An 18,950-nucleotide genomic window follows, 5' to 3' on the forward strand; every position below is an offset into this window, starting at 1 on the left:
TAAGAATTCCTCTTCCAGTCATGTTAGCTCAGGAATTCTGGGAGTTGAGGTCCACAAGTCTTAAAGTTGCCAAGTTTGAAGACCCTTGCCTTGCACATATTATTTCATGCCAAAGGATTGTAAGAACCCCTCTTGAGTAAATCAGCTTCATATCAAATCATTTCACTTCAATGAATCTGCCTCTCTCTTGATCTACCTACGCTCAATGCTATTTACTCTGACTTCGATAAATGCCCCAAAAATCCTTCCCAATACTGTTTCACTGGAGCTGCTAGGATTCATTGGAACCTTCTGCAAAACAGCAGAGCAATAGGGCTTTTCCAACTTAGCAGGAATATGGAATATTCTCGAATCACATTAGTTGTCTATCTTATCCCCCAGGTGGTACCAAATACCTCTTGGCCACAACTGAGCATCAAAAGGCAGGTTAGGACTGGAATGTCAGCCATCTGGCTTTTTCCCACTCCTGGTTGCCTGCCAGGTCCTTGAGCATTTAGCTAATTATCCAAGAGCTCCCCACCTCCCTGAAACACCAAAGAATGACAATCAGGACATTTGGGGGATGCCAGTGGGTGGGGGGGGGGCACACCAAGTTTTGGAGGTTACAATACCAGAAAAAAGAGAACGTTAGGATCTTGAAATAATCCTTTCCTGCCAGAAATCCTAGGTGACACCCAGATTCCTCCATCTTCCAGCTATTGCCAACCTTTCTGGCTGTCTGGGTTGATGGCCTCATCTCAAGGCATCAACAATGAATTGACTACCTACCTACCAACCTAGCGAGCTAGCTATAAACCAACCAACTCACCAACAAAAAGGTCTCTGACTGATCAATTTCCTGCTTTCTTTTCAATTTATTGCATGTCGATTAGATTCCCAGATCACACAAAGCTATAGTTTATTCAATCTTGATTTAATGAATAAATCCAATTATTTGGATTCATACAACAGATTAAACTTTCAAACATGGCTTATAAATACAATAACTGCGAAAGCTGTCCTTTAGATTTGTTTATTTTTCAAAAACTCAACATTTATTTTTTAAAAAGTTTTTCTCGGTTTTGCTACTGAATTTTCTTTTATGAAACAAAACAATTACAATTCATGTTTATGAATGTCTTTCAGATCTGCTCCTTTTTCAGATTTGTCCTTTGTTTTTTTCCCAAGGACATACGATCACCATTTTTAGAAAGCACCACAAAGAAATCGCACAATATACTCAGCAATTGATCCACATAATAAATTAAACGCCTTATGTAGAAAATCAGCATATACTTTTGCCTGAGGTCTCTATTTACATTCTTGCTTATATCCTTAGCAAATACATGTCCTGCGTGAGCCTAATGGATCACAAAAACTATAATTAAAAAACCAGTAGTCGAATTCATGAAAGACATTCAAATCTAATCTGCTTGAGCCAGACAGGGTGTTTCGAGTCCTCTCTTATGGACTGACTCAATTCTATGAACAATTTGTTCTTTAAAATAGACCACAACCAGGAAAAAGCAGAATTTCTTGTATTAAAAGCACATTAATGGCTCAGTTAATGACCTAAGGATATAGGACAGACCGCAGTCATCCTTTCTGCACCATTGAGGCTGCAGCTTCCAAATGTTTCTTAGCCATCTTAACTTGGGACTTTTGTGAGTGGCAGTGTACCTGGATAGTGCCAACATACCTGGATAGTGCCTGGATGGGGAAGGACATCCTATTGCAGGTAGGCACAAGAAACATGTAAGGGGGGGGGGGGGAGCGCATTATTCTATATGGTCTTGCCTCTACAATCTTTCCCATTCACCTCTTGACATTTCTTTGTCAAATTATAGATTACTACAGACCTGTCCCCTTCTACTCATTTACTCTGGAAGTAAATAAAGCAGCGACCTTTATTCAAATACCAGATCTGTAAATAAATGCAGGTAGTTTAAGTCTCCCCTCCCCTTTGTTACTTCTTTATATTTTCTCTGATTCCTAGCATCGTTGTTTCATCCGAGTTCAGAAAGTTGGTCTCCCAAGCTAATCGCTCATTTCTTACTTACCTTTTGTAAAGGAGTCAAAGGCCCAATTTACAGAAGGGGAAAAGGGGGAACAGGTAAAGGAAAAGAGCAGAGAAACCGAGGGCATTCAAGGACCCATTCAGCCAGCAAGGAGAGATGTCAAGAGTCCGGATATTAAAAAAAAACACAAAAAAAACAGCCTGGAAACTTTTATGTTTGCCAACGGGTAAACAGTTCCACTCTCCAGGTTCATCCTGTCCCACCTCTAAAAAATAACACTTCCGGAAATGGGTGAACTCATTCTTCACCATCAGCCAACACCCCCACACCCCGCCCCCCAGCTTCCCAACTGCAGATTCCCTTCCCACCTGGAGCAGCAGGAGAAGCTGGTGGCTTCCCCTGTGAGGGCGTCTTCCTGGGCTGGCAGTCAGTCGTCCTCCGTGTTCTTTCTTCCCTGTCTTGGAAATCTTCTGGCAAAAGAGAGGAAAAAAGTGAAGTCAAGAGTATTCTGTTGGAAGGTACAGAGGAGGAGGAGGTGGAGGTGGAGGAGGAGGAGGAGGAGGGGACTTTAGTGGTTTGGGAGTTGGAGCATCTAGTCTCTTTCCGAAGGCAGCTCTCCAACCACATAAATGCAGCAGGAGAGGGTAAGATGCGTTACAGCACAATGCTCATTCATTCAGGCGGAGAAAGCCGTCAATAAGTTGGAAAGGCTTTGGGATCAAACCAAAGACATAGTCAATACGGCATCCTGGGGGCCAAACCATGGTCTATGCTGGAGCTACCCTGTTTCTCCAACAATACGGCCTCCCCCAATAGGAAGTCCCAGCATGTTTTATAGGCATGAAATGAAATTAAGCCCCTCCCCCCATATTAAGGCCTATATTAAAACATGCGAAATGGGGGGGAATGGTGGGGGGGCTTGCCATTAGGAAGTACTTTTGTTGCACACCCGGATATGGTGCTGCCTGCGTTAACCCCGATACGAAGTGCCCCACCAACGCCGAGGTCAACATCCAAGCCGTCGCTGCCCGCCCGCCCGAAGATGCAAGGGGGGGGGGAATTAAGTCACCCTCGAAAAGATGGCCTAGCCATTTTTTCAGGGCTCAAAAAAAATTAAGACCCAGCCTTATTATATGAGAAACACGGTAGCAATCAATAGTAGACAAACCTTGTCCAGACAAGATTCATTAGAAATTATTAGCTGATGATGCTTTTTTCTTAAGAATGCAAATTGAGAAGAAGGCCCTTGGTAGAGATACTTTGACCCTACTCTCTACAGGTAGTCCTTGACTTACAACCATTCAGTGATCCATCAGTTACAACAGCACTGAAAAAGTGACTTGTCCCCATTTTTCACGACCACTGCAGCATCCCCACAGTCACGTGATTAAAATTCAGACACACACACACACACCGCACACACACACTGGCATGTATTTATGATGGATGGTTGCAACATGATCACTTTTTGTGGTCTTCTGACAAGCAAACAATAATGGGGTTGTTAAGATTCCCTTAACAACCATGATACTAACTTAATCACTGCAGTGATTCACTTAACAACTAGCAATAGCACTTAGACATATATACCGCTTCACAGTGCTTCACAGCCCTCTCTAAGCAGTTTTACAGAGTCAGCCTATTGCCCCCAACAATCTGGGTCCTCCTTTTACCCACCTTGGAAGGATAGAAGGCTGAGTCAACCTTGAGCCTGGTGGGATTTGAACTGTCAAATTGCAGGCAGACGACAGTCAGCAGAAGTGGCCTGCAGTACAGCACTCTAACCACTGCGCCACTTTTCTTTATGACAAGAAAAGTCATAAAATGTGGCAAGATTTGCTTAATAACCATCTCACGTAGCAACTGGAATTTTTGGCCTCAATGTGGTCATAAATAGAGGATTATCTGTATTTCCAAGGCAGCAACCTCTAAAAACAAGCATCCCATCTTGATGTCTTCATTGCAATAGCTCAGGGAAACTCAAGGTTTTCCTGGTTGGCTGTCCACATGTCGAGTGAATGCAGATAGAATGATCATATAGCAATAGCACTTATAGTGCTCAATACTGCTTTCCAGCACACTCTAAGCCAGAGGTTCCCAACCTTTTTTTCTCCCTGCACCCCTAAAGAAATTTCACTAGAACCTCGCACCCCCTGAAATTTAGACTTTAGGAACTACTGAACGCGTTAAATATATGGTAAGATTGAATCTTTTCAGCTATGTATGTGACGGCCACTAAATAACGATACTTAACTCTAAAATGAAAACAAAGTTAATCCATTGCAAAAGAAAATAAAAATGCCAACATATAGCCAATATCCTATTATTTACCTGGACTTTTCTTGCACCCCCTGGAATATCGTCTCGCACCCCAGGTTGGGAACCCCTGCTCTAAGCGGTTTACAGAGTCAGCATATTGCCTCCAACAATCTGGGTCATCATTTTACCAACCTGGGAAGGATGGAAGGCTGAGTGAACCTTGAGCCAGTCAGGATCAAACTCCTAGCAGTGGGCAGAGTTAGCCTGATGCTCACCCATACAGAGGTAGTCCTCAACTTATGGCAGGATGGTTAGCAACCTTTTAAAGTTACAATAGAATCAAGAAAGGTACTTACAACCCAGATGTCCCAAAGTTGTGCTTTTTCCAAGAAGCAAATGGACTTTCTTGCTTTTTTTTTTTTTTTTGAAGATGTTTCAGTTCTCTCCCAAGAAACTTTTTTCAGCTCCAACTGGATAGTGGAGAATGGAAAGATTTATACACTGCTCAAAAAAATAAAGGGAACACAAAAATAAGACATCCTAGATCTGAATGAATGAAATATTCTTATTAAATACGTTGTTCATTACATAGTTGAATGAGCTGACAAAAAAAAAATCACACAAAAATTATCAATGGAAATCAAATTTAACAACCCATGGAGGTCTGGATTTGGAGTTACACTCAAAATTAAAGTGGAAAAAACACTACAGGCTGATCCAACTTTGTTGTAATGTCCTTAAAACAAGTCAAAATGAGGCTCAGTCGTGTGTGTGGCCTCCACGTGCCTGTATGACCTCCCTACAATGCCTGGGCATGCTCCTGATGAGGTGGCGGATGGTCTCCTGAGGGATCTCCTCCCACACCCGGACTAAAGCATCCCCCAACTCCTGGACAGTCTGTGGTGCAATGTGGCGTTGGTGGATGGAGTGAGACATGATGTCCCAGATGTGCTCAATTAGATTCAGGTCTGGGGAACGGGCGGGCCAGTCCATAGCATCAATGCCTTCGTCTTGCAGGAACTGCTGACATACTCCAGCCACATGAGGTCTAGCATTGTCGTGCATTAGGAGGAACCCAGGGTCAACCGCACCAGCATATGGTCTCACAAGGGGTCTGAGGATCTCATCTCGGTACCTAATGGCAGTCAGGCTACCTCTGGCGAGCACATGGAGGGCTGTGCGGCCCCCTAAAGAAATGCCACTCCACACCATTACTGACCCACTGCCAAACCGGTCATGCTGGAGGATGTTGCAGGCAGCAGAATGTTCTCCACGGCGTCTCCAGACCATCACGTCTGTCACATGTGCTCAGTGTGAACCTGCTTTCATCTGTGAAGAGCACAGGGTGCCAGTGGCGAATTTGCCAATCTTGGTGTTCTCTGGAAAATGCCAAACGTCCTGCACGGTGTTGGGCTGTAAGCACAACCCCCACCTGGGGACGTCGGGCCCTCATACCACCCTCATGGAGTCTGTTTCTGACTGTTTGAGCAGCCACATGCACATTTGTGGCCCGTTGGAGGTCATTTTGCAGGGCTCTGGCAGTGCTCCTCCTGTCCCTCCTTGCACAAAGGCAGAGGTAGCGGTCCTAATGCTGGGTTGTTGCCCTCCTATGGCCTCCTCCACGTCTCCTGATGTACTGGTCTGTCTCCTGGTAGCGCCTCCATGCTCTGCACACTACACTGACAGACACAGTAAACCTTCTTGACACAGCTCGCATTGATGTGCCATCCTGGATGAGCTGGCACTACCTGAGCCACTTGTGTGGGTTGTAGACTCCGTCTCATGCTACCACTGATGGGAAGCAGTGAAAGCACCACCAGCATTCAAAAGTGACCAAACCATCAGCCAGAAAGCATAGGAACTGAGAAGTGGTCTGTGGTCACCACCTGCAGAACCACTCCTTTATTGGGGATGTCTTGCTAACTGCCTATGCTTTCCACCTGTTGTCTATTCCATTTGCACAACAGCATGTGAAATTGATTGTCAATCAGTGTTGCTACCTAAGTGGACAGTTTGATTTCGCAGAAGTGTGATTGACTTGGAGTTACATTGTGTTGTTTAAGTGTTCCCTTTATTTTTCTTGAGCAATGTATTCCTTGCAGACAACTGGTCATCTGCATTCTTTTAGAGAGTCATTGAGGCCACTTGGAGGCTTATCTGTGATCTCAGGGTTACTTGAGTAATGCAAATGGGTGTGGAGCCTTCTTGCAAATGTTGACTTTGTTGTAGGCTGGAAATAGATGGTCATATCTCTCCCCCTCTTTTGAGGGAGGATTTTCAATTTTGATGTAGACGGCCTCTTTGACCGCTTTTTCAAGAAGCTTCTTGGATGAGAAGCAAAACATCTTCAAAGAAAAACAAGAAAGTCCAGTTGCCTCCTGAAAAAAGCACCTTTGGGACAACCATTACCTGGATGAGACTGAGACTCTTCCATAGACATTTACAACCCAGATTCAAAGTTCAAATGGCTGGATTCTCCTCTCCACCAGAGTCATCTTTTTGCATTTGGGGTACTTGGTAACCAACCACATTTGCTGACCACAATAAATTGTGACCACAATTTATTATCATTTCATGCCCATTTCAGACAATGTGTTCAATTCATTTGTTCACTTAGCCATATAGTCAGCAACGACTAATGGAGTAAAATCCGCAGGGACTCCTTTACCTTTTACTTTATACACTTAACAACAGTCCTCCAAAAGGTCATACAATCAGCCATGGTCACATGATGACCCACTTAACAACTGGCATGACTTATGATCTGTCCAGAGTTTTGCAGCATTAATTCAGCACCAGAAAAATAAACACAGATGACTGATGCTTCATTTAACGTCTTTATAAACATAATAAGTAAATTTTACAAACCAGTTGTAGATTTCTCCAACATGGAGCAAACTCAAACAGAAACAAGTTGCAAGCAACTTACAGGGGCATAGAAACAGACATCAGTTTCACTTTAGTTCAGCAAGCAAGCAGAGGAGAGAAGCAGTTTCATTTTCAATAGACAGACTCAGAGCTCAATTTAGCTGCAAAGTTGCAGAGCTTAATACAGGAGCCACGCCTAGGCTACTTCTACTTCTAGTCCTCATTGGCTGACTCAGTTGCGCATAGCCTATTCATTGGCTGACCTTGTTACCAAGCTCTCTTCCAGTTCATGAATATACTCTGATATGACCATAATTCTGGACTCAATTACAGTTGTAAGTTGAAGATTAGCTGCATATGGAAGTTCTATTTAATTCTCAGGGCATCTAGAGAGTTCCATTCCCCTGTTTTCTTTTCTTCTTTGGCCCCAAATGCCAAAGAATTTTAACAATTCCCTCCCGTTCACTCCAAGGCAGATTCAAGATTCACTCCATGTATCAAGTATACGTCCACCCACCAATTACTGTCCCCATGGAAATGGGAAACCTTCCAATGTGATACAGCATCCGGTTGCTGGAGCTGAAGGAGACCAGATGCTACCACCCACCAGTCCCACCATGTATCTTCTACGACGACGCCACCACCGTTCCTATGTGTTGCAGACAGCATGGCACTCAAAGAACAGGAAGGAACAAAAACTATAAAAACTAGACAGTTCACATCTCTAAAGGCCTAAAGACCCTAAGGATAATTGGATAAAGCAATCACAAGAACTCTTGATTAAAACCTCCATTAAGCGAGTAACCTCTGTGACTTAGGCCAACCAGAGGTCCCAGGAGTGGAAGATTTTCTGTCATTTAGGAAGGAATGCACAACTTCCATTGTCAGATGCAGGCTACATTGAGGGGGCAGTCCTAGGATTTTATATCTGGAGTAGACTGTCTGTGGAAGCTCCACTAGAGGATTTCTTAGTAGCTACTAATGGATTTAGAGTTCTCCTAATTTTGATTTTCTCCTAATCTTGTATCCTGACCAGGATTCTGGAGATAATATAAACACAACATGCTGTGTTACACCAGAATCTAAAAGTTTGCCTCATCTAATAACTTGCAAAATTCTATTAACGAAGTTTTATCATAAAATAGAATTAGTTAGAAACAGGTCATGTTTCCTACCTGGTCTACTTGATAAGACTGACAGTAGCCAACTACATTTTAGCTTGATATAGTGTGGCCACTTTACAGTTCTTGTACCAAGAGCTATTCTAGAAATCTGAAACTGGCCCTCCACGTGCTTTGTTTCAATCCTCTATTTTGTCCTACTTCATTTAAGGAATCAGAAGATCCCCAATTTCTTTTTTTTTTAAATGCCTAATATGAAACTAACCCTCACTAGCTGGCAAAGAAATCTTATTATACCAGACATTGTACTCGTCCTTGTGCCAGAAAAGGTTGCAAGGAGCATTGCTGGTGGGAAGGAAGTAGAAGGGAACGACCAAGCTGGAAAAAAAGGTACCCCACTGAGATAAAGATTTTTATTCCTCCTCACAGCCAATTGCTTAGCAACACTGCACTGTGCTATGTATCTCCAAACTTCATCCACCCACAGCCGAGAATTAATCCATGTACGTTCGTGAGCCCTTCCCCAACAGAAGCCTCACGGAGATCCACAGGATACATCCCTGATACTCTGTCTACCCTACAAAGGCTTTGCCATTCATACTCACACATTTTTAGTTCAGCCTGTCAACTCAATTTTCCTGGAGACAAGTGAAGAAGTGAAGAACGAATCCGCCAATGCTGCATTTCCAGCCTCTAGAGCTTCTGCTAACAAAGCAGCCAAGATCTCAAGAACGTAACACATGTTCACATGTGCACATGGGAAAAGCGGGGAGATGTTTTCAGCCTACTCAAAAACAGCATGCAAGGCAATCAACCAAGCATTACATAGAAGAAAAAGTGTTCTGCTTCACATAAATTTTCACTCCATGCAAAGGGTTAACCCCTTTGCTCATGTTAGTCCTCAAAATCTGAAGCTAGCTGGGATTACACAATATATTAAGCCTGGAATAAGCCCAACTGTCCTGTTCACATCAAATCATCAAACAAACCATATTGTAGTTTAATAGCACTTAGACTTATATACTGGTCCACGGTGCTTTACAGCCCTCTCTGAGCTGTTTACAATGTCAGCATATTGCCCCCAACAATCTGAGTCCTCATTTTATCAACCTTGGAAGGATGGAAGAAGCCTGAGACAACCTTGAGCCAGTCAGGATCGAACTCCCAGCAGTGGGGAAAGATAGCTTGCAATACTGCATTGTAACCACTGGATTTAACATAAGGATATAGTTTTCAAAAGACAATGACTGAGTTTGCACACAACACTGAAGTATGAACTACCCAACCAACCATGTATAAATCTAAATGTTTTGCTGACCCTGTCTTAATTGGATGCCCCAGGAAATGATTTATTTTATTCATAAAATGTGTAATTAGAAAAGGCTTTGGGAGGCTTAGAGATATAATAGAAGAATGATTCTTTTTAAATACTTAAAAAAAAATAAAAAATTAAAGGCCTTGATTGGATAAGAATGTTCTGAATTGCTTCCTGAACTATAATAAAGTTGGAACATGCGTCAATTCCACTGCCCAGTATGTTACCTAATATGGGACTTGAGCCAAATCAAACAGAATTAGCTGTTGATTTTATTTTTATTGCAATACCCATGAAAGTGCCCTACAGAAGTCTTTAGAGTGAGGGCCAGACTGAAGGGTGATCCTGTCACTAGTGAACCCACATAACTTTCTATACTGTTGTCAGTGCCTTCACCTAGACCAGGGGTGTCCAACCTTGGCAACTTTAAGACTTGTGGACTTCAACTCCCAGAATTCCTCAGCCAGCAAAGCTGGCTGAGGAATTCTGGGAGTTGAAGTCCACAAGTCTTAAAGTTGCCAAGGTTGGACACCCCTGGTCTAGACAATTCTTCGGACTGCAAGAACTTGGGAAACACACAACTGCTTTAATGAGATGGAGAAAGGGCTGCATTCATGCACCTTGTCTCAAGGGCGCTCTTTTAGAACTGAAATTGAATCAGAATTAGAAGAATAGAGCTGGAAGGGACCTTGGAGGTCTTCTAGTCCAATCCATTTCAGATAAGTGATTGCCCAGTCTCGTCTTAAAAACCTCCAGTGATGGAGCACCTACAACTTCTGGTGGCAAGCTGTTCCACTGGTTACTTGTCCTCACTCTTAGGAAGTTTCTCCTCAATTCCAGGTTGCTTCTCTCTTTGATTAGTTTCCATCCATTGTTTCTTGTCCTGCCCTCAGGTACTTTGGAAAATAAATCGACCCCCCCCCCCCCTCTTCTTTTTGGCAACCTCTAAAATATTGGAATACTGCTATCATGCCCCTCCCCCAAGTCCTTTTTTTGTCTAGACTAGCCAAACCCAAACCCTGCAACTGTCTTCATATGTTTTAGTCTCCAGGCCTTTAATCATCTTAGTTGATCTTGTTTGCAATTTTTCCAAAGTCTCAACATCTTTTTTGAATCACCTACCGCTCACCTATATATTTCTCCCCCACTCCTTTGGTTTTTTTGGATTGACAGAAAGTAAAAAAGATGTGTCCCTAATATTGTACAGTAAGAAAGGTCTTTCAGAAGGAAACAGCTTATACTTCCAGGACTGAAAACTGAACTCCAGAGATGGCTTTAGGGAAGGAACTGGCAGTTTGCAAAACATGATTTAATCCTAGAAAAAGAACATTAAAAAGAAATCTGACTCCACCTTAACTCTCTTGTGAGGAGGGAGGGAAAATGCAGTTACGGTCATCTCTATAATTTTCTACCCTCCCAAACCTTTTCATTGTGACCTATGGAGTTTTCTCCAACTGTGCTGAATTGTTTTGAAGGGGGGGGCGGGGGGGAGAAACCGTATTTTACTTTCTCAGTAAGGCTCTAAATCCACTCAAATCCCACCCTTGCTCTGTGTGTGTATCCAAGGATTTTGCTATGATCCCATTCACTTCACCCTTTGACCCCAAAAATAGTTAGTGCTGCCCAAAATTGCAAGAGATACTCGGTACTTTGTACTAATTGTGTTACTGTAATTCTAGAAAATGTTCCTTAAATCTCCAAAGAGCCACAGCTTTTTGCACACAGGATACAAGCAACTTTATTTTGTGTGGTCTGTGGTTTAAGCTATACAGTAGAATCTGACTGTCATCCTTTTTGCTGAAAACTAAATCCCAGATTGTTTAAAAAAAAAACAACAACCTGAAATAATAAACCAGTTTGGAGCACCAGAACATGTCCCATCCTGAATACTATTCAGTGCTATTTATTTTTTGGCATTTTAAGTTAGATGCAGTGCCTAGTTCTGATTTTTCCACATCTCTACAATAACCCTGAGAAGCAGAATCTGAATATTCCCATTACAGGTTGCTACAGAGAGGAGAGGAGAGGAGAGGGGAGGGGAGGGGAGAGGAGAGGAGAGGAAGAAATGAGAGAAGGAAAGGGAAAGGAAAGGGAGGGGAGGAGAGGAAGGAAGGGAAGGGAAGAAGGAAAGGAAAGGAGAGGAGAGGAAAGGAAAGAAGGGAGGGAAAGGGAAGTTCTCCAGCAGCAAAGAATGATGTACAAAGGGCACTTCTGAGCATGTGAATACTAGAGAGAGAGAGAGAGAGAGACCGAGACTCTGGGATCTTAAATTACAGCATAAGACATGCAGAGCCGCCAGAGCTTGCCAGTTCTTTTTTGCAAAAATTAATCACTAGCAACCACTTGCCAAAGGCAGCCTTTAACAGACTTGAAATGTAACACCCACACCTACTTGGCTCAAGGCCCACTCAGACAGATATTTCCACTCTAAAAATAAATAAATAAACACAGAAGCGGGGATTTTACTCCTGCTTTGCCATACCAGGCCAACTCACTCTGTCTGTCTGGATACAACCTCCTGCGTCAATTTCTGTCCCACTCGGTCAGGACCGAAACAGCCCGAACAAGAACTCTACTCAGAGAGTGAAAGACTATCTTTGGTTACTGGAATGATTCAGAGCCTTGTATCAGTTTGCAGAACACAGCCAAATCTATTATTACAGCAAATATAACCCAATGGCTGTGCACATGGTTGTTGTTTTTTCCTGTTTTTGGCCTCTGTGCAACTGTAGCGTCAAATTTCAGTCCACGGGGCCAGAAAGCATTCTTCACTGGAAGATGGGGGGAACTTGATGGTCAGGGCAGGCAACATTGAAACACAGATAATTTTAGGGTTTCCCAAACTTGCCAACTTTAAAATGCATGGATTTCAACTCTCAGGATTCCCCAGCTAGCATGGCTGTCTAGGGAATTCTGGGAGTTGAAGTTCACTGGTTTTAAAGGGGCCAAGTTTGGGAAACCTGGTTTGAGGGGCTGCTTTTAAAGCCCATTCTTGTCCCTATATGTTTGCAGTTAGAACCTGCGTTTTAGCTAGAACAAGGTTGGATTATGTCACCCCTTGTAGTTTTCCACAATACTGGTGGAATTTTCCACAATACTGTCTTTGGTAACAAAGCTCCCAAAAATGCTATTGCGGATTCTAAGTGGTTTTGATAAGTTTAATGTTATGTGTTCTGAAACCCAGTTTGGTGTAATGATTGAGGCATCAGAGTAGAAATTGATAAGACATTGAATTTTAGTCTTGCTTTGGGCACAAAACTGACTGCTGGGTGACCTGTGGCCAGTCACTTCCACTTGACCCCAGGAAGGAGGCAATGACAAACCGTTTTCTGAAGAACCTTGCCAAGAAAACTGCAGGGACTTGCCTTGACAGAGTTCAAGAATTGGGCATGGTTGTATGGAAAAAATAATAATAATGTACTTGTTAAGGAAGGAGGGGGAAAAAAACTTCCCCAAAAAGTGAGGGGGTGGAGAAGCCTGGCTTCTCTGCAGTGATATCACTATATCACTGCTCAGTTTCCTGCAAACCTTGGCAACATTTTAAAAAATAGGGAAAAATATTCTGCATTCCAAATGGCTGCTTGTCCCTGTTTCGGTGCCCTTACAGTTCCGTGACGGAAAGCCTGTTTTGTTTGACAAAAGTGTCACAATCCATCCCACGTTAACGGTTACAGGAACTGGGCATGGCTAGTCTAGTGAAGAGAAGGACCAGGGAAGACATGATAGCAGTCTTCCAAACTTCCAATATTGGAGGGGCTGCAACGGAGAGGAGGAAGGGGTCAAGATATTTTTCCAAGGCACCCGAAGGCCAGACAAGGAATAATGGATGGAAACTGAACAAGGAGAGATTCAACTTAGAAATAAGGAGAAACTCTCTGACAGTGAGGACAATCAACCAGTGCCATCACTTGAGACTTTCAAGAAGAGATTGGACTGCCATTTGTCAGAAATGGTGTAGGGTCTCCCACTTGGGCAGTGGGGTTGGACTAGATGACCTACAAGGTCCCTTCCAACTCTGTTAATCTGTCTGTTAATCCTGTTTGTTTGGTTGCATGGTTCTGTATTCAGCCTTAGGAGTCAACCCCTTGAGGAACATCAGCTCCTACTGCTGGAAATCCCTTGGAAAACAGACAAAACTTCTCCAATATGGCGCTGTCCTGCTGAGAGGTATATAGGTAGTCTTCGACTTGCAACAGTTCATTTAGTGACTGTTCAAAGTTACAACATCACCGAAAAAAGTGACTTATGACCGTTTTTCACACGACTGTTGAAGGCCATGTGATTTACATTCAGGTGCTTGACAACTGACTCACATTTATGACTGCTGCAGTGTCCCGGAGTCATGTGTTCGCCTTTTGTGACCATCTGGCAAGCAAAGTCAATGAGAAAACCAGATTCACTGAACCACTGTGTTACTAATTTAACAACTGCAGTGATTCCCTTAACAAAGGCGGCAAGAAAAGTCGTAAAACAGGATAAGACTCACTTAACAAATTTCTCAGTTAACAACATAAATTTTGGGCTCAGTTGTAGTTGTAAATCGAGGATTACCTGTATAGGTAGCCCTTGACTTATGACTACAATTGGGACTAGAATTTCTGTTGCTAAGCAAAGTGGTTGTAAAGTGAGCTGGACTTGATTTTACAACCCTTTTGGCCATAGTTGTTAAATGAGGAACTGCAATTGTTAAGTGAATCATGTGGTCATTAATTAAATCCGGCTTCCCTGATTGGCTTTGCCAGCTGGGAAGATCACAAATGGTGATCACATGACCCAAGGATGCTGAAACTAGTCATAAATATATGCTGGCTGCCAAGCACCTTAATTTTGACCATGTGACTGGGGATGCTGAGACATGTGGAAGTGTGAGGAGGACCAGTCATGAGCCACCTTTTTCAAAGCTGGTTGTAAATCGAAAACTACCTGCATGGAGGTGTCTCCTTCAGGCAGGTGCCAGGTGGAGAAACATCAGTGGATGCTCCCTTGTTGGGCTTGGAGAGCCATTAACAATGTGCCTATGGAGATTCTCAGTCATCCAGATTGTCCCAAAGGTGCTTTTTCAGGAGGCAACTGGACTTTCTGGTTTGTTTTTTTCTTTGAAGACATTTCGCTTCTCATCCAAGAAGCTTCTTCAGCTCTGACAGGATAGTGGAGAATGGAAGGATTTATACTGCTTGCAGATAGCTTCCTTGAGTATGGAAATATAAATCCTTTCCATTTCTACAACCTGACTAAGAATCATGGGATTTGGAAGCTTTTACACATCTGGAGAAGACCAGGTTGGGAAAGTCAAGAGTAGAAGTACAGGGTTGGCTGGACTAAAGCTCCACATTAATAGAAGGTAAAGGAGAGACATTAATGGCTATTGGCCTTGATGGCAGGGTGACAGCTTGCAAAGGCCATCTGCTAGGAGACTAGTGGGGCTTCCTTGGCCACTTGACTGAGAATTGGCCACTGTGAGAACAGATGGACCACAGATCCAATCTCCCACACCTTCTTCATGTAGTCTTTTAACAAGGGATGGAACTGCAGTCACCCACCCTCATAAGCTACAGAAACGGAAACACACACACACATGCTTGAAGAGTCCACGTTAGCTAGAAAACCTTACCAGCCTTACTACACGGGCTGCCAGGCGTCCAATGTGAGAGGAAGCTCCAGGGGGGGATATTACACACATAATAATAATTTTAAAAAACCCGTTGCGAGCCGAGGCCGGGCTGACCTAAATCCAAGGAGAGAGGAAGGGCGAAATTCCTCCGCGTGCCTCAAAGGAAGCGTGTGCAAAATCCAGTTCCATTTTCGCTCGGGAGAGGAATTTTATTATGGGTGGGTGGGAGCAGCTTTGGCGGCGCCTGCCTTCGCCATTCCGGGGCTCACTTCAACCGAAAGGCCACTCGCATCGCTGGAGGGAGAAAGGCAAGCAGGCGCCCCCCCACACACACAGCCCTACCTGCCCCCCGGCCTCCCCCCCCCCCGAACCCATAGTCTCCCTCGGCGATTCCATATGGAGTCTCCTCTACGCGGGCTTTCCCACCCCACGAACAATCGCTCTCGGGCCATTGTTTCCCGCCATGCGCGCAACGCCCGTTCCCAAAACCCCGGACGAAAACACGGGTTTATCGCCTCCCCCCCCCCCCATCCCCAAATCCCTCTCCCTCCGCTACGCATTTCTCCACTTGCCTCAGCAAACGTGTGAAGGGCCTGGGGATTCCGCACGGCAGCAACGGGGCTGGGGGGAAAAAGGTGGAGGGGAGGGGCGCGGGATGGGTCCCCCTCGCTTTTTCCTACAGGGGGAAGCGGGGCGCTTCACCCAGATCTAGGCGGGATGCGGGTGGTGGTGCTGGTGCGCTTGATCACGCTCCGCTGCTGGCTCCTCGGTTGCTACGCGTTTCGCTGGTCCCGGCGGCGTTGCCTTCCTGCCGAGCTTTTTCAATTGCGCTCCGCGGTTTCCACGTGGACCGGCCGACGCCTCTCCGGCTCTCCAGGTCGATCTGCTCGCTTGAACCGCCGCCGCAGCAGCCTGCCTGACGGATGCTTTGCCCACGTCTTCCTTCTGTTGCTCTTCCACTTGCTTGGCGACCGGGATCGTGGCTTGGCCAGCGCGGGGAGAAATGATTCGATATTCCGGGCCGTCATTGGCCACGCAAGACGGGCGGGAACACGAGGGCGGCGATCGCGGGCGATCTCTCAGCGCGAGCGGGTAGGGCCTCCAGCGCGCCTCAGCCTCCGCCTGGCGCAAGCGGGAGGATTGCAGGGCTCGAATGGAGCCGCAGCGCAAGGACGCGCGGGAGGCGATGGCGAGGAGCCTCTGAGAATGAGCAGAGCGCCCCTGCTCCAAAGCCTCAGGAGGGACCCTCTGATCACATCCTTTTAAGAAAACGGGATCGGTCCGGTCAGAGGCCAGATGTTCAGGGGAAACAAGCGCTGCCTCGGTTCCCATGCATCCGGGTCTCTTTTCTAAATGTTGAGACCCCCCTCCTCCCCGCCATTAAGAACAACCCTCTCCTGTGGGGGAAAACCCACAGCGACGCCACAGGCCAGTGTCCGGATTTGGGGGGAAATATGGCGGCTGCTGCTAGGCTGTTCCTCGGCCTTATGAAATCCCCGCTGTCAGTCCTGGAGCATCCTCTGCTTTGTCAATGAAGATTAACAAGTTCATCCTTCACTTTTAAAAAAAGGGATTGTGGCTAGTGGAGCTGGAGGAAAGTTTGAAGAATTCTTGCAAGTGGGTGCGTTTTGGGTTGGAACTTGCGGTTTTGCTTCTGTCCAAGGCTTAAGCTGAATGATATAATGGGACACGGTTTTCTGAATCACACTTTGCTGGGTGCATCACAACACAATAAGGCATTAAAGTATGTTCACAAACCATACTGGCTGGGTTTGTGCACTAAAGCACAAATTGCAAGGTGTCATTTTGCTTGCCGTGCTGTGTGAACTCAGCCATGGTGGTTTACTCAACAAACCACAATTAAACCAGCCATGATCTGACATATGAGCCAAGTCAACAAGAGATTCCTTTGAAATGCTTGAGAACGTGAGCGTTTTGCAAAGTTTCATGCTAGAATCCGAAAAGTCACAGAGGAGAAAGGATTGAGATTTGCAGGCATGTTCAAGCAAAAAGGGCTTGAGTGCTTCCACAGTTCATCCTGGAAAGACTCCAGAACTTTCTCCATCAGAGAAAGTTTTCTGATCCTCTATATTGCCACCCAGCATTCACCAGGGGGAGGGGGGGGTATCTGCTGAAAACAGGAACAGTTGCACCAAATATAATTGGTTTATCACCTACATTATGGTTGCTTATCACCATACGCCAAAGGTTCTTGCCCAATTCAAATCTTGCAGCAGACCTCCCTCTTTTCAAAACAAATAGAGCTGATGCAATTTCCTCTTTTTTAACAGCTCTGCCCAGACAATCCAGCCAGGGATAGGACTGAGCATACACACACCAATACTGAGGATAAATTGGAATGTGCTAAATAGACTTTATCTAGAGTTAGTCATCTGTAGGTCTGAGAAGTTCTTGGCGTTCTCTGAGCTTGACTGTTTGCTTGCTAATATTTCATAACCCAACCAGGCAATATCAGTAAGACTCTTATCTACTTCCAAATAGAGGCAGATTATGATGTGTATGGAACAAGTTACTTTAAGCACCTTTTTTTGTGTTGGCATACGAGTAGAGCACACTTTTTCATGTATGCTCTAATACAGGGGTCACCAACTTTTTAGACCTCAGGGACCACCAAACCCATAATTTTAAATCCTGCAGACCGCTAATATGAATTTTGACTGACGGTGACCTGTTGATGTTGGTGGGAAAGTCGGTCCCATATTCCAGAGCTGCAGTAGTCACAGGACGGGCCCTTTGGTCATCCCGGAGCAATTGCTCCTCCACCCGGGTGCACTGGCCTGCCATGGACTGGAGGAGCTGCTCCGGGATGACCAAAGGGCCAGTCCTGTGACTACTGCAGCTCTGGAATATGGGACCGACTTTCCCACCAACGTCAGCAAGTCACCTCAGGGCAGATTTCCCTCCCCCGCTGTTGGTCTTACCTTCCAGTTCCAGCTCGCATGGCTCTACTCAAGGTAAGGTTTGCACTTGGCTGAAGGGTGGGGGCCGGTGGGTGGGTGGGCCATGGGGGCGGCGCAGCCTTGTGTTCCCACATAACCTGGATTGTTTTGTGGGGGACATTTCTCGCTGGACCACCAAAATTTTCTCATGGACCACCAGTGGTCCCCAGCCCATCAGTGGCGACCACTGCTCTAATAAAAGGTAAAAGGTAGTCCTCAACTTACAGGTTCATTTAGTGACCGTTCAAAGTTACAGCACTGAAAAATGTGACTTATGACCATTTTTCCAAGTTACCTTTGTAGCATCCCTATGATCATATGATCAAAATTCAGATGCTTGGCAACCGGTTCATACTTTATGATGGTTGCTGTGTCCTGGGGTCAGGTGATCACCTTTTGTGACCTGACAAGCAAAGTCCATGGGGAAGCTGGATTCACTTAACAACCCAAGTTCCTAACTTATCAAACTGCAGTGATTCACTTAACAAGTGTGGCTAGAAAAGTTGTAAAATGGGGCAAAACTCACTTAACAGATGTCTCAGCAGAACAACAACAGAAAATGTGGGCTTAGTTGTGGTTCGTAAGTTGAGGGCTACCTGTACTATCTTAGGTGAGGCATTCTCTGTGTCAAGAAAGGGAAATTCCCATTGTTAGAAGTTGCTAAATAAAGGCATAATTTAAGCATTGTTGATCAAATCAATCAGTCCAACAGATAAGTAATTGCTCTTTGCTCAATTTCAGAAATCCTCCTATTTTTTTGTTAAGCTGCTCTTTATGACTGAAAGTTTCAGTGGGACACACTATGCTAACTCAGACTTT

The 18,950-nt window shown here is 44.8% G+C and overlaps 1 protein-coding gene across 3 annotated transcripts in view; it reads right to left on the reverse strand.

The window, feature by feature from the left end:
* LOC113414186 (excitatory amino acid transporter 1-like) overlaps positions 1–16,137 on the reverse strand; it is a 32,772-nt gene extending 16,635 nt beyond the window's left edge. For 2 of the 3 annotated variants that reach the window (XR_015746932.1, XM_087952547.1), the window contains exons 1-3: positions 15,744–16,137; positions 4,613–4,726; positions 2,366–2,467 (exon numbers count right to left, since the gene is read on the reverse strand). The gene's annotated coding sequence lies outside the window, so the exon portion shown is untranslated. Of the gene's footprint in view, positions 1–2,365; positions 2,468–4,612; positions 4,758–15,743 lie in introns of all 3 variants that reach the window. The other variant, XM_087952549.1, reaches the window with a different exon arrangement.
* Between the last annotated feature and the right edge of the window lie 2,813 nt (positions 16,138–18,950).

The sequence above is a fragment of the Notechis scutatus genome, chromosome 1 (genome assembly GCF_049901735.1).
Source record: "Notechis scutatus isolate UNSWTSFEM ecotype Mainland chromosome 1, rNotScu1.2, whole genome shotgun sequence".
NCBI classification, from domain to species: domain Eukaryota; kingdom Metazoa; phylum Chordata; class Lepidosauria; order Squamata; family Elapidae; genus Notechis; species Notechis scutatus.